This window comes from Podarcis pityusensis (assembly GCF_964106645.2).
Source record: "Podarcis pityusensis genome assembly, chromosome: 9".
NCBI classification, from domain to species: Eukaryota; Metazoa; Chordata; class Lepidosauria; order Squamata; family Lacertidae; genus Podarcis; species Podarcis pityusensis.
In genome coordinates this window covers 26469668-26490674 of record NC_138034.1, presented here as the reverse complement: position 1 = coordinate 26490674, position 21007 = coordinate 26469668, and the positions used below count along the sequence as shown (strand labels likewise).

Sequence of the window (21007 nt, the reverse complement as noted above, 5' to 3'; positions counted from 1 at the left end):
ACAGCCTAGAACACACCTCACACTCTTCTGCAGCTGTTCAGTAAAGTGGTACCTCTGGTTGCGAACGGGATCCGTTCTGGAGCCCCGTTCGCAACCTGTAAAGAACGCAACCCGCATCTGCGCGCACAGGTCGTGATTCACCGCTTCTGCGCATGTGCGTGATGTCATTTTGCACATCTGTGTGAGCGGCGAAACCCGGAAGTAACCCTTTCCGGTACTTCCGTGTCACCGCGGGACGCAACCTGAAAACGCACAACCTGAAGCAAACGTAACATGAGGTATGACTGTAGATCAGAAGATCAATAGTGGTGCACAGTCTTTCAGAAAAGCTCATTTGCCACCAATGTTCTCCATAAGAAGGTGCTGGGAAACTTCTGATTAACCTGAGCTTCTCTGGAACAATTTATTGATCTGATGGGAGCAGGGTCCAAAGTGATGTGTACGACTTAAGGTCATCTGCTTGCTGTGCCTTTCAGACTCTGCCTCCACCTACCTCTCCAGTCTATAATGCCTTTTCCCCTTAGTTCAAAGGCTGGCCTAGCAATAATAGTGTCAGCAAAATGAGCAGATTAATTTGAAAGCCTCAGAAGGCCAAGACGGTTTGCATAGTGCAGGAGTTAAGAAGCACAAGCTGTAAGGCAGGATGCTACCAGCTGAAGCCTCCCAGGCTCTTCTCTTCTCTAATAAATAAATAAATATCAAGCCAGTATACTCGAAGTCTCATCGCTGCCCTCTGCAATATGGCAAGAAAACCAGTCTAGCTTGCATCATAGTTGGGAAGGTTTACAGAAACAAAATATGCTTTGATCACTACATGAATGTCAAGTTATTCTTATACATGCTGTAAAGACTTACCACAGTCAATTTACCCCCCCCCCCCAATTCACCAAGCTCTTTGATATTTTGGGTGCAAGGTCTTTTTTCAAAGCCTTCAAATCAAGCCAAAGCCATCATATCCTTCGACTTGCACCCTTTTGTACATGCAACATGCCAAAAATCTACACCAACTTGTTTCCTGAACTGTGTCTACATTCCTCATTAAAAGTAAGCCCTAGTTCAACTGGTACTGCTGCTGATTTTGTTTTCGCCCCACCTTTTCGTATGTGGGAGTTGGTGTGCAACAGAACACGCTTGCCAATTTGCCATGAAAATAACACTTAAGACCATATGATAAAGAGCAATGTGACTTTTTAAAAAGAGATTAAATACAGTCAACTTATTTAGTGCCTGTAAAAGCCATGCCAAAAAGCTAGATGTACCTTATGCAGAGATAGGTCATCTAAGGATACTAGACATGGCAAGAGAAAATTAAGATAAGCAATGAGGTGTTATATACTTCCTATATTTTGAGAAATATTCTCCTTAGCCTACACTCCATTTGGAAGTATAGCTCACTGAAATTAGCAATTCCTATTTCAGACTTAAGGTTAAGCGTATTATGAAATTATTGGGAAACCTTTTTACATTTAAATTATGCTCCTGTTGTGTCAAGTTTAGGAGCCAATAAGATTTAATAGCACTTCAGTCAGAAAAAACAAAGTCCAACTTGCCGTGGATAAGCCAGTATCCAAAGAGCTTCTGTGATATCTGTATTAACAGTGAACTCTAGATTAGACTGAAGCAGCGTGAGTCCATGCTGAATTACACTCCCAGGTTTATAGTTTCTACTTGGGGATGATCTTCAGCGGCCTCATGTTGTAGAATTAACCAGTCAAGGGTACATAGTTTAGTATGTTGTATTAACATTTTAATATACAGTACTTGATATATAGCAAACGGGATTATACTTCAGTTCTACACCCAAGAGCTAAGGAAGTAAAACATTTTTGCAGGCATATGTAATATTGAAGTCCATTGAGAATAAGGACAATATCCTAGATATTACATCCAGGTAACACACACTTTATATGTGGGACAGGACTAGCATCTTGTGTATATGGTAGAATTCAACTCTCCCTTTAAATATAATACGGTCATTACTTAGACAGTAAAGGGTGCTATCTGACCTAGTCAGTTATGACTAACTTATGTTCACTGATCTCAATAGGTCTCCTCCGAGTACAAATTAGTCAAATGCCACCAAAAATGTTTAGCTTTAGAAGAGAGTGCTCAGTGAGGGAGCTGTGCATGCAGGTTTCTGTCCTTGTCTTATAACATGCTCAGTTAATAAATGCTAAGCTTCAAGCCAGCCAAAAGCTCCTTGACACATGAATAAGGAAAATACTGAATCAGCCAAGATGTGGTCTTTCCAGCTGAACTCAGCTTTGTGGAAGTCAGCCAAGTTGGCTGAATGCAGCCATTCCTAGCTCCTCCTCCTCTACCAACAAGTACAATAATCTATTTACAGAAGGCAGAATGTTCTCCTTTTGTCTGCCAATAGGCAGACATCGTTCGAGGGCAACTGTCAACTTCTTCATTATAGCGTTAGAACCCAGGAGCCAATAGCCTCTCTCCCTCCCACTCTGCTGTTTGATTGAGGGGAAAAATAATCGCATGAGTTGCTTAATCAGAGGCATTGCTCTGTTACTGGAGTCAGTTCTACCTACATGGGGCTACTAGAAGCTGTGCAAGTCCCCCATTTAAAGTTCCAATTTAGCCCATCTTATCTTTGGGGTTAAGAAATGCTTAATCAACATGAATCTACTGATTGAAATGGAAACTTTTACTCATGTTTTGGTTCCCTTTGGAACTCCTAATCTTTTTTAAAAACAAATGCAGGTGGTCATATTTGAGAAATCTGTTCTAAGCCACATTAAGACATTGGTGTGTCTTAAGACAGGCATCAAGCTAGCTAAAACAATTCTCGGTGCAAATGAAATAGTTTTTCTATTACTTCTGCAGAATGTAAGTCAGAAAAAAAACATCCCAATAATCCATTTATTGCTTAATAGCACAATAGGGAAACAGAAAATGAAACAGATCAGAAACATTATTTTGACAGTGATTAATGAATCAGCCAGTGGTACTCAATTTAAGTTAACACTCAACAAAGAGCAGCAGCCAAGCATTCAGGTCCATGGTCTGGAAGGCTGGCAAAACAGCAGTTTCAAGTAGCTATTTATGGTTTGGTCTACACAGGCATTTTTTCAGTTGGTACCAAGGCCTTTGGGTAGCAACAGTGGAGCTCATATGTGTGGAAATTTAAGTGATATTTAAATAACATATATAGATGTTTCAGCATTCACAAGATGGAGCAAGAAAGTTAGGATTGACTGTGGTCAAGTTCTGCCTTGAGCAGGAAAAAAATCCACTGCCCTAAAATTCAATGAAGGCTTAGCAATGGAGCTTATGAGACAATGCATTGCTAAACACTGAGCATCATCCTAGCTACCCATGCAGATAGTCTTAAAATAGTATCACTGGAATTCAATAATCTACCCAAGCAATTTCAAGAAACAAAGTCTAGCTTTCTGAAGCAGAGATCATTCTCAAAAAAACAACAACAAAGATTTCTGTATTCCATGTAACTTTCCCGACACTTTTCTTTCTTTGCCAGGAGAAAAGTGTGGCAAGCACACCCTTGCGCTACGCAGAGGGTTTGTATTAATAAGCTACAAATGCCCCAACCCTCATTGAGCTTCAAAAAGTCTGCTGTTCAACATTGATATACTTGTTCTCAGAAGAGCTCCTGGTTGTCCCTGTGTGATTTCTTTCTTTCTAGTTTTGTTACCAAGTGCAACATCTATAGAAACATCTATAACCAAGCAGAGATCTTAGTCACAAGGTTTCTTTTTTCTTGCCTGAAAGCAAGTATAATCTCCATTGCTGTTGAAACAAGGTTTGGAGAGCACTTTAAACCCTAGTTTGAGGATGAATACAGAAGTTAACTTGTTATAGTTTCTTAAAGATTCATAACCTAGATACAACCTAACTCATTTCTTCATAGTTCCCAACAATTTAAAATGGCAGTAAGTCTTGTGTATCTTTACAGTGACTACAAGTGTTTCAGAATTCCAGGTTACTGAGCTGCAAATTATGTTCTCTCGAGACAGCATCTGGACAACACCTCATTAGACAGAAGCAAACATGACTTCTAGAGAATTAATGTCATAACCTTGAGAAATAGGTACTTCAGAGTCAACATCATCGTAACAAAAAAGGCATTACTTGTGAATGAACTACCTGCCCAAATGCTACTCCACTCATCTTAACATTCTGCACATTTTCTACAAAGAGATCAACTGGTGCCCAGTTACACAGCTAGGATCTTTTGCTCTGCATGTTAGCTTGCTAAATGTAGAAGGTTTATACCCTACCTGCAGTCTTAAGCAGTATACTAATGCAACAAACACATAGTTAAGGCCACAAGTCCTAACCCTCTTACCTGGGAGAAGCTCCATTGAATTCAACAGGTCTTAAATAGGGAATTCAATAGGGTGGGATTGCACTGTTATTTTCATGATACATTTTGTTTTAGTGTATTCCTACTTTTAAATGTTTTTTTCTCAAGTAATCTATTTGTAACTTAGCTGTGGATAAATTTGAGCACTTATATTGCTACAAAAAGGCTACAAGTATACAGTACTTGATGGGCAAATCTTGGTCTCCTCAGGCACATTTATATAGCACAACAATTTAACAGCTAGTATAATTTTGGTTTTCACCAAAATTTTGGTGGTCACTGGACCTGGCAGGGCATCTAGGAGGTCACTGATTTCTCCCCATCCTCCTCCCTTGCAAATCATTGAAGTTTTACAAAGACCTAGGGTAACTAAACTGAAAAATGTCTTTCTTTGGTTCAGAAGAGGTCCTTTCTGTCACAGTTGCTTCTCTAATGGGAGAAAAAAGCCGCGTGTCCATTAACTGTTCTGGCCCTCTCTTTTATCCTCCTTTTCAAGGAAACACTAGACGCTCAAACACCACAGTTATATAAATACTGAGCACCTAACCAAGCAGCTTAACTTGGTTCAGAATTGTTTGTGCAGATTCATGCCACAGTAACTGTATGTTACTCAGAATCCCATAGGGTTTGCTTCCTGATAGGTGTTTGCAGGATTGCAGTCTGAATTGGTTAGAAATGAAGGCTGGAATTGGTGATCCACACAGGACTGCTAAAAAAGGGACCCCATAAGTTTCCAAACCTATGGAAATATATTATTCTCCTTTCCCAGCTTATTCATTTATATGTTCCACATTCTTTCCAGAATGTGGAATAAAGTAGAAGGATATTAAATGGACTAAGACCTGGGAGATCAGGGTAAAAGTCACCTACTCAGGCACAAAGGTTCCTGTGTGACCTTGGGTCATTCACAGTCTCTCAATCTAACATACCTCACAGGGTGGTTGCAAGAATAACATGGGGGAAAGTGGGTGCGCAAGTGCCACCTTGAGTTCCTTGGATGAAAGGTGGAATGGATATAAATGTAAAACTGATAAATAAAGAACAAGCAAAATAAAATGTGTCTCCCACCTGCTTACTCCCAATTTTTGAATTGAGAAAGGGGTGACCAAGTTTGGAATCTTGGAAAAAGTCTATCTGAAAATCAAAGAAGAGAAAAGCATTGGGAACACAATCAGGATATTCAGACCTACAAAAACCAGACTTTACATGTGGGTCCTCAGCAAATGCAGTATGTGGCTATCTGCTAGGACAGGTTTGCCTGGGTGGAGGGTACGGGCAGGGTGCTATCCATGACCCTAAGTATACTACATATAGGCTCTGCACACTGAGTTCTCATCTGGACCATTCTCTGCACCATTCTACTTGTTTTAATAGCATTTTAAGTTTGGCAAAGTGTTTGATAGTTGCTTTATCCTCACAGCGATCCTGTAAAGTAGACCACAGTATGATTTTATCAGAGCAACCAAAAACAAACATTAAGGATCAGAGGTGAAGCGTGGGAGGGTGTGTGTGTGCTGTGGCCCCAGAGTAGGCTCCTTCATCGGATCCTGGCCAGAAGGAGCTGCACCGAGGCTGCAGTGCTTGGGCCTGGCACAACTCCGGCCCCGGGTCAGGCCTGACCTGACAGTGGAGAGTAAGAAGAGAGTGGGCAGCAGCTTCCTCACCCCTCTCCTAACTCTGAACTGTGGCACGCGCCCCCCTCAGGGGCACGTCCCATACGCCCACCCCGGGCAACACTGGCATACGTTCTGCCACTGTTAAAGACCAATTTATTAGGGAATGAGCTTTCTGGGACTACAGTCCTTCATTCTTGGTGACTGATGAAAATTTGTGGAACCACATATTTGTTAGCCTCTAAAGTTTTATTTCTGCTGTAAGTGATGGCTAAGCTGGCTATCCTTTCAACTGAAAGTGTATCACAACACCCATCATCCCTGGCTGTTTGCCTTGCTGGCTGAGGCTGATAGGAGTTGAAGCCCAACAACATCTGGAAGGCCACCACTCTAGTCCTATGGCAAGCAAACAAGTAGAAACAGTACCAGAACTTCTGGCACCATAAGAGCATTTAAAAGCGAGGAACCCAAGGGGCATAAGGCCCTCTAGCACAACACGACTCTTAGTAATGATAGTAAATGTTAATTCGAAAAGCATTCCACTAAGAGATCAAAGACTAATTTTACCTTACTAAAAGTATAGTATATTTTGGATTATCACTACCTTTTTAGTGTGTAGTTAAGAGCTACCTAGAAAAAACTCCCAGCAAGAGTCTCATTAAGCTGCTTTTGGAGCCACTTTGCACTAAGCAATATGACTCAAGCAAACATCCACTCAGAAGGTATCTACCCCATCTTTTACTCTTAGGCAAATTTGTGATACTATAGGGGTTACGTCTGCCTATTCCTTTATCATACTCCCTCCTTTTCCCCTCTTCTACCCGCCAAAGTGTCCTCTCTTCTGCTTTCTACATACCTGTGAGAAGCTATCCAAGCACCCAAAATAGAGGACATTAAACCACCACAGCAATAATCTGACCATCAACCAAAACTGACACATATCCAACAGTAAAACATGATGAATATGCTTCCAAATGAGCTCTGGTTAGCCTGATCACCATTGTTCAAATATTGAAATGAAGCCACAGCCTTTTATCCTCAAGGAAGAAGATTCCTACTTCTATTGCTAAACCTGTTGAATATTCTGCACCTATTTGTCACAGCATTTCAGTGGCTTCCTAAAAAAAAAAAGAAGCTTGACAACTTTCGGGGTGTCCTGGTTTTTACTTTTTGAAATATGGCAATCCTAAATGGGAACAGAATGGCCTGGTCCATAATAAATTACTATTTCTGCAGCAATGCTACCATTAGACACTTTTACCTAAAAGCATTTCATGCCTATCCCAACTGGTTGGGCAGCTGTCCAAGGACCGCTGTAAGGCAGATCCCACCTCCAAATAACAATATCGTTACACTGAGCTGTTCTACCAAACCCTGATGGTGCTTAAGCAAGCCAGGAAAGTTCCATCATGTGATAAGAAGCCAGCCCAAGGGACAGCAAGTTAGTGGTAAAGTGGGCAGCACTGTTGACCTGACTAGCTGCACCTTTTTACAGGCCCATATGCAAAAGCTCTCCTAGTTTTAGGGTGGTGGCAAATAATAATAATAATAATAATAATAATAATAATAATGACACACATTCCAAGTGCGGTGGAGAAAAATGGATTACTCTCCCCTTCCCCTGCCCTGCCATTCAGTGCCTCGGAATGCAGCAAACGCTTGTCCAAAAGACAAACCACTTCCCCCGTCACCATAATGAGAAAATCTGCGTCCATCTGCGCCTTCAGACTCGCCGGGGGCGGCATGCGGAGGTGCCCAGTGCCAGCCATCTCCAGAGCTCTAGACAACCTGGAACATCATCTCCCCCAAACCACCTCCCGCCAAGGCCTCCCCTCCCCCCGAAGATGCTGCGACCGACCTCGGCTCGATGGCAAGGCTCGCCTGGTCCCCGCAAACCGTGGCGGCGGCGGCGGCGGCGGCGGCGGCGGCGCCTCTCCAGTCGGCCTACGTATGGCGGGGAGGCCCCTTGCGGAAAGCTTCGGCTTCCTGACGTGCGGCTCTCGAGCCAGGGCGACCCCCTCTTCCCCGCCCCCTTTCCCGGCAGCAGCCACAGAGGCGGCGGCGGCGGCCGGGAAGGAAAGGTCCGCCTCGAGGAAAGCGGCTCTAGGCGGGGGAAGAAGCGGGAAAGTCCCCGCGGGCCGCGGAAGCTTCTCCCGCCGCGCGCCGGGCTCAACCCTCTCCTTGCGGGATGACAGGCGCCGGTCTTGGCGGGCTGACTCACCCACCTGCTTTCGTCTCGCCCCTGGCCAAGCGGCGACGGCTGTGGCGACGGCTACAACGACGAGGCGCTCTGCAGCTGGAGCGCCCGGCCCGTCCTATTTAAGCGGCCCGCAAAAAAGAAAAAAAGGAAACGAAACGAAACACCCCCGGCCGGAGCTGGGGCAGCAGAGCGTGTGGCTACGTCGCGTCGGGCCCGCCTTTCCTGCAAGCGCAAAGAGAGCTGGGGCACTAGGACCCTCAGGAGGCTGGCCAGTCAACCAGACGGCGTCCTCTCCTTTGCGCCCACAGCCAATCGGAATTTGGGAGGACGAGGACGAGGACGAGGAGGAAGGCCGGGCGCAGTCAGTCACAGGGCGCCACGGGGCAGAGCCAGTGTTTCGGGGTTGGCCTGGAACTCGGAGTTGCAGAGGAGGGAGGGACTGCGCGCGGGCGGAAGGGCTGCGCTCTGCGCATTCTCAAGGGACCCGCGGCGTGCGCTCGCCTGCCCGCCGCCTACCGCAGCTCGCGCCACCTAGCTGTGGATGCGCATTAAGGATCGAGGGTCTGGTCCGCGAAAGCTGATGCCGCCATAAAGCGGCTAATAATTAAAAGGCGGCGTAAGACTCCACAGCGCGCCACCTCGCTTGTTGTTGTTGTTGTTGTAAGGAAGGGATTAGTTCAGCGCAACTGCCCTCTGGAAACTGATTTATTGCATCACATGTTCTGTGGAATGAGACCTGCTCAGGGGAAAAAACAGGTTCTCTGGAAGAACCAAGCATCCATCAAAATTAAGCCCTTTAAGAAGCAAGAGCAAGCCAAAACAAACAAAAACAAAAACGTGCGCACACCCCTTACACCTTCAAGCACCCAGCTTAACAGGGCAGTTCTACACGGTCTACTCAGAAGCATGTCTCCATGAGTTCCATGGGATCTGTGGCCCGGGAGAACAAATCCTAGGAAGCAGCATCACTTCAGTGCTTACCCCTCAAATAAATGAAACAAACCTACCACCCTTTTTATATGGGGTGGGGGGAGAGTGTTCTTTGACTGCACATTTGCCGCTGAATTACTTCTCAGTAAACCTACCCATTCTTAAGGAAATCAGCCCTGAGTGTTCACTGGAAGGACAGATCATGAAGCTGAGGCTCCAATACTTTGGCCACCTCATGAGAAGGGAAGACTCCCTGGAAAAGACCCTGATGTTGGGAAAGATGGAGGGCACAAGGAGAAGGGTACGACAGAGGACGAGATGGTTGGACAGTGTTCTCGAAGCTACCAGCATGAGTTTGACCAACCTGCAGGAGGCAGTGGAAGACAGGAGTGCCTGGTGTGCTCTGGTCCATGGGGCCACAAAGAGTCAGACACGACTAAACGACAACAAACATGATTAGTTGCCCACAGAGGTAACTCATAGAGCTTGCCAAAGTTTACATCCCTCCCCCCTCTTTCTGGTAAATACCTGTGAGAATGGGACTTGCACAAGGTGCCAAGATGTATCCCCAGGTAGGGCAGAGAATGTCCCATCTGAATACTCCACTAGATGGACCAATGGTCTTAACTAATGCAGCTGCCTGTGTTCCTCTCAGAGGAACTGGAGAAGGGAGAGGACTAGGAGACAGACTCAAGTCTCTATCATGAGCAAAAGTTTGATGGAGAGACACCCAAAAGGTATTCTTTCAGTACTGAAAGGTATTCTTTCAGTATTGAAACAGTATTGGGGGGGGGGGGAATGCTTGAAGTATCATTTTGCTATTCTGTTTTCAAACCATTAAACCAGCCTGTTATTAAGTGGCATAATTCGTACCTCTCCCCTCTGTCTCACATTTTGTGTCTCGGGAGAGCATTTTTATCCAGTGGCATCTATGTATAGCAACTAGATTTTAAAATCTAGTCTATGTCTGCCACTGTGAAAGAGAGGCTTTTGTGTAACTTTAGCCAGATCTTTGTACTAGTCCCTCTCTTTGAGACCCTGCCCATAGCTACACATACTCAGCAGGGACTAGTGTCATAATTTCCAACTTACATAATTCTTTATTGCTCCCCCAATAATATAACCAAACACCAGGGGTTGCAATATCCAACTATTAATGCTAAATGTTCGCATTGCATCCATCCTCTCTGCCTGCCAGAAAGATCACTCTGCTCCAACAGAGTGTCCTGGGGTTGCAAAACTGAAGGGAAGCATATTCTGTCCCCATTCATTGGCCAGAAAATTAAGGGTGGTGTGTGTGTGTGTGTGTGTATTTTTAAAGGCAGGGATCTGTACAGGTAACTTTATGTTCTTAACACTCCAGCACTGAAGTGCATTGATTCCACATAAGGTCATCATAGCTCTTGCACACCAGCTACTACAACATCATATTTTAATGAGCTGTGTCATATCTACTGATGCCACTAACTTATGTTATCTTACCTATAAGCTGCTGCAGTCTGATACTAGAGTTATACCTATATATAACCCAAACAGATATATTTAATTTATGCACTTTTGTGTATTCACGTAGCCATGTTTTTGAATTGGTATCAATACGCTTTCTCTTTTTTGGGGTTCACTGACTTGCTCTTTAAATTGAAAAGGAACTACCAGTATGTTGCTGTTGATTGACCAGGAAAACATTTCAGAAGAAAAAAACCTTTCTGCTTATTAATGTAGATCAGGGGTAGGCAAACTAAGGCCCGGGAGCCAGATACAGCCCAATCGCCTTCTCGAACCGGCCCACGGACAGTCCAGGAATCAGCGTGTTTTTACATGAGTAGAATGTGTCCTTTTATTTAAAATGCATCTCTGGGTTATTTGTGGGGCATCGGAATTCGTTCATTCCCCCCCCCCCATATAGTCTGGCCCACCACATGGTCTGAGGAATGGTGGACCGGTCCACAGCTGAAAAAGGTTGCTGACCCATGATGTAGAAGATAGAGCAAAAGGTAATGAACAAAATATTTCAGTACTCCATCTGTATAGGGTTCTGTGTGTGCTTTTAAATACCCCTTTTATGCACTGTAAATTACAGTTTGACAGAAGAGTTCACTGTTGCTTATAGAGGACTATATTAAAGTTATGGTAAGTTACGCAGTGTGGATCTGATTAAATAAAAACCTGTTTTGCATATCAAAGTCAATTCCTGTATATCTGGGGAAATGTTTGGTAAATATGTCACAATAACCCATGAGGTTGCTTAACTGCATCTTCACTCCTGGACCAGTTCCCATCATCATATACCTTTGGGTGCTTTTTTTTGAGTGAGACATTAAAATTATTTGCCAAAAAGGGAGGGGGAAGGGAAACAAATGAAGGATATTGGAGCATTTTCTGAAGAGTGATATAACAGGAGGAGAAGGAAACAAAAATGAGAGACCTGTCCATTTATGATTTCTATTTCTTTTTTTTTAATTGTATAGTTTTGAGTATTAGATGCACGCCTATATATAATTGCTACTATACATATGCATTATTTAACCCAATTTGTTTGTATATTTGAATCAGGGTACTCTGATGCAAGAGAAGATAGAAAGCTAGATGGGAAATTTATGACCTTGGTAATATATCTCCATTGGGTGGATTCTCAAAGAACTGGATTTCACGTGCTCTGTACAATGATGCCAGAACAACATGTAAATACCTGTGTGGTAATACTTGTTTGTTCTTAGATAATTTTTTTCAAGTAGTCATTTTGTTCTTAAAGGCTTATAGTACTGCAAGGAAGGATTGCCTTTCTCTGGGTTAAAACTAATCCGTTCATCCTTACAAAAAAACCCCAAAAACAGGATAGTCTACTCTGTCATTCACCTTCCCCAGAGCCTATTTACACGGAAATCTGAGAGAACTATTCTGCCCTTTCTAGGTGCTAATGCCCACCATTCCTAATGTACCAAAACCATAAATGGATTAAAGCTTATCCTCTCAACTCCATGCATTCCTTTGCAATATCCACACCAAGCCCTCAGTCACGGTGCTGTGGAATGAAACAGAGCTGCTGGTGGGAATGCCTCCCTTTGCAAACTTCTCCATTTCATTTGTCTTTCAAAAGGTAGATGTGAAAACGAGTAGGCTGTGTTTCTCTCCACCCCTGCCCCTCCCATTCAGGAAGATGTACAATGCTATACTGATGAATGCATGAGCTTCTTCAAAAAAGGAACAGAATGGAAAGGCTGTGTGGGCATAGCCAGGATTTTTTCTTGGGGGGACAGGCTTTTGTTAGGGAAAGCAGAACCTCATCTTTGTATTGATTTGTATTGATTTTTCCTGATTTAGGGGAGCAGCTGCCCCCCTTCTTGCCCCCCATGGAAAGGCTTGAAATGGTGAAGCCATTGAATATTGAGGGCACACATTTTGAGATCTACAGCCCGATCTTCAACATGTATGTAAATCACAGAGAGTCTCCTTGGGACTTGGGTCTCATCCACACCATTGTTTAATGTGGATAGTAAGCTTCCTGTTCCCCCACTAATCCCCAGTTGTTTGACATTATCCTCTAAATCATACTTCCCACTCCCTCGATCCAGATTTTCTCATACTCTTCCTTTTTTGGAGTATCCCTGGTATGAGAAAATCTGGATTGAGGGAGAAGGAAGTATGGGAAGGCAGTGATTTAGAGGTGACCATCATATGGACAACGGAGAATTAATGGAGGCACAGGAAGCTTACAATTCACATTAAACAGCATTATAGATGAGCCTTTAGTAACAGCGCTTAGGACTGTAGCCCTTGCATCGTTTGAGCAGGTCTCTTGCCTCCCTTCTGTTAGAACCATATTCTATCTGGTGTGTGTCAATGTGGCTGGGAATTGCAGGAGAACAAAGATAGAATGTATTACAGTATTTTAATTTTTTTTTTGGAAGCCGCCCAGAGTGGCTGGGAGAGCCCAGCCAGATGGACAGGGTATAAATAATAAATTGTTGTTGTTGTTGTTGTTGTTGTTGTTGGTGAAAGCTGCCCCCTAGCCCCAGATTCAGTTGAAACGAATGGGACTTCTATTACCCCTCAGTCCAAATTGAAGGCATGGTGGAGGAGGTACTGATCTGGATCAGGACCACAGCAGGGGTTAAAGGGATACAGCTCCCCCAGTCCCCCACCCCAGGTTCCCAATCCAGATTGAGCAGCCAGGGCTAACAGTTTGGGTAACACAATTTAAATTGCTGCACTTCAAAACACAGATGTTTAGCTAACATATTTTGGCCCTTAGCCACTGTGTTCCATTAACAGCAGCAGTCTTTTTGTTGCCAGCTAGTTCCATCCCCATCTGTTCGATCCACTAAAAGTGGATCTGCAGCCAGGGCCTAATGGTGCATCCTACACCATTATCTTTACCAGACTCTCTTCCTTGTTAAGTCCCTCAGTCACAGCACGGACTCCTACTGCAAGTTGCAAAGTCCTCCCCAGTACTCACTGACAAAAAGCTAAAGTGCTTCTCACCATGAATTAACAATTACATAAAAATATTATGCAGTATTAACAAGAACATCATAAATATTACATTGGAAATAAGTAAGGAATCAAAAGTATTGCTGCTCAAAGCCCCTCCCCCCCAAACATGAAATAATCTACTGAGGGAAATCAAGTTGCTTTGAGGTAAATTATTTGAGAATAACGGCTCAAGTTATAGGAAAATTTGGGGTGCGGCCTACAAACATCCCTACAAACAGGTTAGTGCAGTGGCGGCTGGTGCATATTGGGAATGGGAGAGGCACGGAGACCAACAGTAGGTGGGGTTAGGGCCAATGAGAGGCAAGGCCACCTGTTTATAGTTTTGTCCCCATCCTCTTCCCTGCTGGAGTGTACAAGGGCAACATAGGGATGTCATACTCACCAAAGTGAAAATCTGGAGAAAGTTGTTGACCTTTTTTATGGGGTGTGTGTGAAGTTTTTTAGGGTTTTTTTTTTTGCATTTTAAAAGCATGTTTCTTTTTTAAAAAATCGCCCTAGTTGCAATTTTGACAGTCTGATTCCAGGCGTGTCCAAGAAAACTCAGACATATGGCAGCCCTAACATAGACAGAGGAAGCAGACAATCAACATCACCCTCCAGACTGGGAGTAAGAAGAAAGCAGGCAGGTGGAGACTGTCCGAGGGCAGCCTGAGGTTGGTGAGAGCAGCACGTCCACCCTGCCCTTATGGGCCAGCTTCCACTGGGTTGGTGTGTATTTCTGCCACTGGTTAGCTTGTCTCTCCTTTATTCCACAAGTGATAAATGTGCTTGTCTGCAGATCCAACGCTGACTTCTTTGGTGCTCCCTAATGCTTCAGGGAGACTATGACTTTCCATTCTGCATGCCTTGTGGGTTTATCCAATTAGAGATTCGTTCAGGGTGTTAAAAGAAACCAAACCAAAATGGATAGGTTCCTTTTTTATTATTGGAAAAAGAAAACCTTGAAGAACGGCTCTAGTAACAGGAGTGACTTATGATTGTCACAAGGACTGGCAAATCAAGCACTGTGCAGAGTCCCTTCACTTATAAAATGTGTTTTTCCTGAGGTGGATGCATAGGAGAAGGATATACATCTAACCAAAATGGGATAAGTGATCCTTAGTTTTCTGCAGCAGGAGCCTCAGACAGGTTATAGTCATCTGGGGAAAGGCATAAACACACTTGAAGGGTGCAGCGCAAGAGAAGTTCTCTATGAGTTTTGACTAATATGGCTGTGGCTTTCAAAAGCTGGCCATAATAATTTCTGATGCCACCTTTCCCAAGCCTAAAGGTAAAGGGACCCCCTGACCATTAGGTCCAGTAGCGGACGACTCTGGGGTTGCGGCGCTCATCTCACTTTATTGGCTGAGGGAGCTGGCGTACAGCTTCCAGGTCATGTGGCTAAGCTGCTTCTGGCGAACCAGAGCAGTGCACAGAAACGCCGTTTACCTTCCCGCCGGAGCGTTACCTGTTTATCTACTTGCACTTTGACGTGCTTTTGAACTGCTAGGTGGGCAGGAGCTGGGACCGAGCAACGGGAGCTCACCCCGTCGCGGGGATTCGAACCACCGACCTTCTGATCGGCAAGCCCTAGGCTCTGTGGTTTAACCCACAGCGCCACCCGCGTCCTAGTTCCCACCAAATGTTCATGGATTATAACTCCCATCAGCTGTAGTCAGCATGGCCATTGGTCATGGATGAGGGATGTTATTGCCCAACAACACCTGGAGGGCAGCAGGCTGGAGAAAGCTGCATTAAGCTCTCATTGTCTAATATACACTTGTTTCAAACCCTAAATCCACAAACCCCAAATATATATAACATAATGCTATTGAGACAGGTGCAGCCAGTTGCAGGACATGGTTCCCTGTTGAAATTGCATTCAGTGAAACTGAATGAATTGTGAGCTGAAAGGCCTCTTCACCAGGGAAATGCCGATTTAAATGCCTGGCTTGAGAACACCGCTCACAAAAGGGGGGTGGGGATAGAGAGATGAGAGTTCATTTTGCAACACGTGAAATAGGCCTGCATAACGCAAGGCCAGTGGGCTACTTGCAGACTCCATCCTATTTGTCGCTCCTGCAGGCGTTACCGTAAAACACTCCCTGCTTGTGTCCCACCCCTGACTCTGTAGAAATACCTTCTGATCTGCATTATGCATACTCTCAACTGCTTCTCCCTGCATTCAGAAGATCTGTCAACCTGTTTCCCAGCCTGTTGCAACAATCCAGCTATGCCAAACAACCTGATTGCTATCAAGTTCCTCTCAAAATCAATTCATACATTACATTTTAAAGTGTGCACTTAAACATCCTTTAGTTTTGATTTTGTTTTTTAAAAGAATGGCATTGGATTTCACTTAATGCTGTCGCAGTAAATAACTACTTCCTTGATCTGATTAATAGCCTTCTATCCTACCGTATTTGAATTGGTGGGGTCAGTGCTTCCTCCCCCCCTAAAATAATGTGTTTAGGGTACTTTCATTTTGACTGAAGGAAACCACCATTTTATATAGTTCAAATCAGGAAAAATAAATACAGTAAATGGACAAAAGTACAAAGATTCACAAAATGTTTATGGGTATGCATACCCCTGGAAGAAAAGCACTGGGTGGGGCTATCCTTTTCAGTTGCAATGTGAATTTTATTATTTATGCGTGCTGACTTGGGTCGCTTGCAGGTGCATGCATCACATGTAGTTCAGCCCCACACAAGTGACTGTATTTTTCTCTCCCTTTTGCCATTTCCCTTATAGAATTACCAAAAAGCATGCTTTCTATCTCAATATCTAACAAAGAGCAGCACCGTATTTAGGGTGGTGCAGGCAGTTCATCCGCACAGGGTGCTGAGCTGAGGGGGGGGGCACAAATAATAAAAAATAATAAAGGAATTATTGTGAAAATAAGAAATATTGAAGGGGAGGCCACCAAATTTTCTGCTTGCTCAGGACGCCATATTACCAAAGTCCATCCCTGCAAAGAGAGTCCCTTTTCCTAACCTCGGGGTGACATTAGGGCCTCCCTTCACCTGAATAGTTACAACATACCTTTTCAAAGCCTACATATCCTTGCCAAACCAAACAGGAAAGTAGTTTCTGAAATACTGATCACAAAGAGTTCGGAAAAAAGGAGTCACATACCAGAAAGAAAGCAAACATTCTGGGCACAACCTAATGTTTGTAAATGCTGTTTCTAAAGAGAAAGAATGGATGTTTGTTGATGCTCATTAGCTCTCAAAAGGTTCCCTTTTTCAAAAGCTCAGTTAATGGTGTTTGAGCACAGTAATCTGTTGGGCTGTATCACAACTGCTATATTCAATGGGACTTCCTCCTAAGTCTGCACAAACCAAGGGGATATAAGTGGTTCCCTTTCCTGTCTTGCCCTCATAGCAACTCTGTGAGGTAGGTTAGGCTGAGAAGAAGAAGAAGAAGAGGAGTTTGGATTTGATATCCTGCCTTTCACTCCCTTTAAGGAGTCTCAAAGCGGCTAACATTCTCCTTTCCCTTCCTCCCCCACAACAAACACTCTGTGAGGTGAGTGGGGCTGAGAGACTTCAAAGAAGCGTGACTGGCCCAAAGTCACTCAGCAGCTGCATGTGGAGGAGCAGAGACGCCAACCTGGTTCCCCAGATTACGAGACTACCACTCTTAACCACTACACCACACTGGCTCTCGGTCACTGACTCTGGGTCAGAGTAACTCTGACCCATCTGGTTACCCAATGAAAGCTTCATAGCTGTGTGGTCATTTCATATTTGGTCTCCCTTGTCCTACTATGGCAACTACATCACACTGGCAATTAATACTACAGTGGTACCTCAGGTTAAGAACTTAATTCATTCTGGAGGTCTGTTCTTAACCTGAAACTGTTCTTAACCTGAGGTACCACTTTAGCTAATGGGGTTCTCCCGCTGCCGCCGCGCAAATTTCTGTTCTCATCCTGAAGCAAAGTTCTTAACCCGAGGTACTATTTTTGGGTTAGTGGAGTCTGTAACCTGAAGCGTCTGTAACCCGAGGTACCACTGTACAATAGATACTCAACAGAAGCACTGTTAATACATACATGAATATAAATAAGAATGACAGCTTACTATCTCTTCCTGATTTAAAGGTGCCCTCATCTATTTTGTAAGAATCTGATTGTACGATGACTTTAATCACTGAAAAGTGTTTTGAGTACAGGTTTCTCTTCTTCTTTGGCAATCACTCGTGGACTGTCTTCCATGGTCTTAACAGTGAGTCCGTAAGTGACTGTGGAGGCCAATTCTGGATCCACACATCCTTCCACAGTGAGGACATAGGTTTCCGGGCAGGAGTTGATCACAATGAGGGTTTGCCAAGTGTGCCTTCCTCTTAGCTTGTTTCTCCCTTTTGTCCTTTGTTCGAGTGCATTCAAAGCCCATGACACTCTACTTGTGCACAATCAACTTGTATATGTGCGGCACTGGAAAATAATTTAATAATTTGTTTCATATCAGGAAATGAAGGGAGAGAGCTGGAGACCCTCCCCAGAGCCTGACAAGGACTTCAGTGAGGGCAGAGAAGAGACTGAAGGCACAGGGGCTTTGTTTAGGCTGCTCAGCCTCCCCACCTAACAGCTACTGTGCGTAGTAGCGTAGCAGAAGCAGCTGCTTTTCCACGTGTCCTCCAGCTCGCCCCATTGCTTCAATTTCAGTTGTGGATATTCTTTGTACAGTAGTTTTGATCTGGGTTGGAGAGGGAGTGGTAGAGAGGGCATTTAAAGGTTGTTTTTAGAGGGTGCTCCTCACTTACGCAATTTTCATTTATGCATGCAGGGCACTGGAACATAGCCCGGTAAGTGGGGAGTCACCTGTATGTTTCAGAAAAGGGTTATCCTATTGGCTCTGGCAATTGAGGGGATGAAGACCCAGCCTCACGGCATTCCATGAACTGCATGGATGGGAGTTTGCATACCCTTAATGGAGCTGCACTCTTAATCGGATTTACTTCTGAGTGGAGATGCATAGGATTGTATTGTTAATGAACTAACTGCACCAGCTGTTCATCATTTGTCACTTCCTTTTTCTACTATGTTAAACACTCGTTATTTGGATAGGCACACATTTTAAGAAGGCCATAGACTGGTTATTTAGAGGGCACCCTAATAGGAGGCAAAATATGCCTATAGGAGGTATATGTATTTCCTCTCTCCATCTCAATGCTGCCTCTTTTCTCCGTAATTGCCCCATTTGCCAGAATGGCAGCTTGCCATACAATACTAGAAGTACATGAAATAAGAAGCATAAACAGGATGTTTAGCTACTCAACAGGCTTTTACAGCTTCAGGCTCTGATGATGTCACAACACCCTGACACTGTTGTTGAACTCTTCTTTACTCACATTTGATTAGCAACATTCAGGGGCAGACTTTGGTAAGATGGCACCCTGAGTGAGGACAAAATTGGGTGCTTCCGCCTTAAATATTTCTTTTTTTCACAATAATTCATGTTGGTACAGTTGCTTTTTATGGATCTTCTCAGCAGATAGCTGTAAAAATCTTCTTCTTCTATTATTATTATTATTATTATTATTATTATTATTATTATGTGCCCCCTTGGCTCAGTGCCCTGTGTGGTGGAGCTGCCCAGACAGCCCTAAATCTGGGGCTGCTACATGGATTGCCAATTTGTTGGAGTCTAGCAGGTTTGCCTTCTAATCCTTCCCAGGGTTAGGCAAGGTAAAGTACTACTGACTTCTGTGTGCTGGGGCCGCTCCAGCATAGGCTTGCACACATTCCAGTTCTCAGCCCTTCCTTCGAATTCAGTTGTGCAAAACCTGGGTAAAGCCCTTTCTGCTAGAGAGCTGCAGCAAAACAGATGCAAGTGCAGTCATCATAGCTGATTGTTTATATGCTTTTTCCTACATGAGAATGTGCAAATGTAGCACATGCAAGGCAAGCCAAAGTGGTGCTCTCCATATATTCTGAACTACAACTCCTATCAGCCCTAGCAAACATGGTCAGTGGTCAGGATGATGGAAATTGTAGTCCAAAAGATAGGGTTGCCATATTTCAAAAAGTAAAAAACCAGGACACCCCGAAAGAGTTGTGGAGATTTTTTAAGGAAAACCCCTAAATTGCTGAGATTTTTTTTTACAAAATTGCCAAATAAACATGATTTTTCGATTGACTTGCCTAAGATCCAGGACAAAGCGCTGACTTTCGGAAATCCCCCCCCCCCCGGATGTCAATTGTGCCTTTGAAATTCCAGTAATGTCTGGGAAAATCCAGATGTATGGCAGCCCTACAAAAGATCTATACAGCACTGCATTGGCTACCCAGCATACACACTACACATTTAAAGTTCATGACTTCCGGGGGGGGGGGGGGAATAATCCTGGGAATTGTAGTTTTTTTTAAAAAGGGAAATGTAACTCTATGAAGGGTAAAGCACAGTTCCCATGATGCTTTTTTGGGGGGGAGGGGGAAGTTATGTGCTTTTAATGTATGATGTATACACAGTTTCAATGGCTGCAATCCTGAGTACATTTTCTAGGGAGTAAGAACCACTAAAACAGCAAGTCATACTTCTGAGTAAACATAGACAGGGTTGCACTGCATGACATGTAAAATCAGCAGATATATTGCATGATCAACAAAATGATCAGGTGGTTTGCTTTACTCTTGAATAAATAAAAGCAGTTTCAGTCATATATGCCCAAGATTGACCTGTCTGGCTTGAAATGTATGAGCCACTTTCCCAGAGGGCTCTTAAGGTGGCATACAAAAAAACCCCAATGCAAATACAATAAAAGTTCCGCAAGCTGAAAACAGGCAAACATTAAACAGTGCGTAAAACAATTCAAAGCCACAGAGCAAATTAGCAAAATCAACAAGACAAGCCATCTTCCTTCGTTGCATTTTCAAGTTGTACCAGCTTCTGTTCTGTTCTGATTAGGTGGATTTGGGATCAATTCTATGCCAGGCAAAAATCACTGGGTATTGAAGATCAGGGAAAATACAGGAAATAAAACGAGGCACTTTGCAAATATGGTTCTCCTGTTTTCTCTTCATCAAGCTCTGCTCTGTCCATTTGACCCAGTCCCCCCTCATAACTTAATAACTTGCTAAAGAAACATTTGCAAGGAGTGTTTACAGGTTGTTCCCCTTGCCCCACATTTGATGCCAAGAGCATGTGCTATATTTAATGGACCAATCTGTAAGGGAGGAATGCAATCCTGAGAACACTTGAATTGGCAAAGCCCCATCCAAACGTCCTTGCTAAAGGATAGCGGATGGGGACAGCAGCAGTGAAAGAACACTTGTTTGGCAGACAAGTTGTCTCAATACTACAGAGCAGGAGGATTAAGCTGTGTCCTTCCTGCATCTCTCTGGAGAAGAGATGGAGCCATGTGCCAGTTCTAGCTCTTGCTTACTGAGGCTCACTAAATGAATAGGTGTGATGTTAGTCCTAAGTTTCTGGAGTAATACTT

General features: G+C 43.9%; 1 protein-coding gene across 4 annotated transcripts in view; it reads right to left on the bottom strand.

Moving 5' to 3' along the window:
- ACSL1 (acyl-CoA synthetase long chain family member 1) overlaps positions 1-8524 on the bottom strand; it is a 42254-nt gene extending 33730 nt beyond the window's left edge. Inside the window, exon 1 of one of the 4 annotated variants that reach the window (XM_081020517.1) lies at positions 8181-8524. The gene's annotated coding sequence lies outside the window, so the exon portion shown is untranslated. Of the gene's footprint in view, positions 1-7813; positions 8069-8176 lie in introns of those variants that run through there. The other 3 variants (XM_081020516.1, XM_081020514.1, XM_081020515.1) reach the window with 3 other exon arrangements.
- Between the last annotated feature and the right edge of the window lie 12483 nt (positions 8525-21007).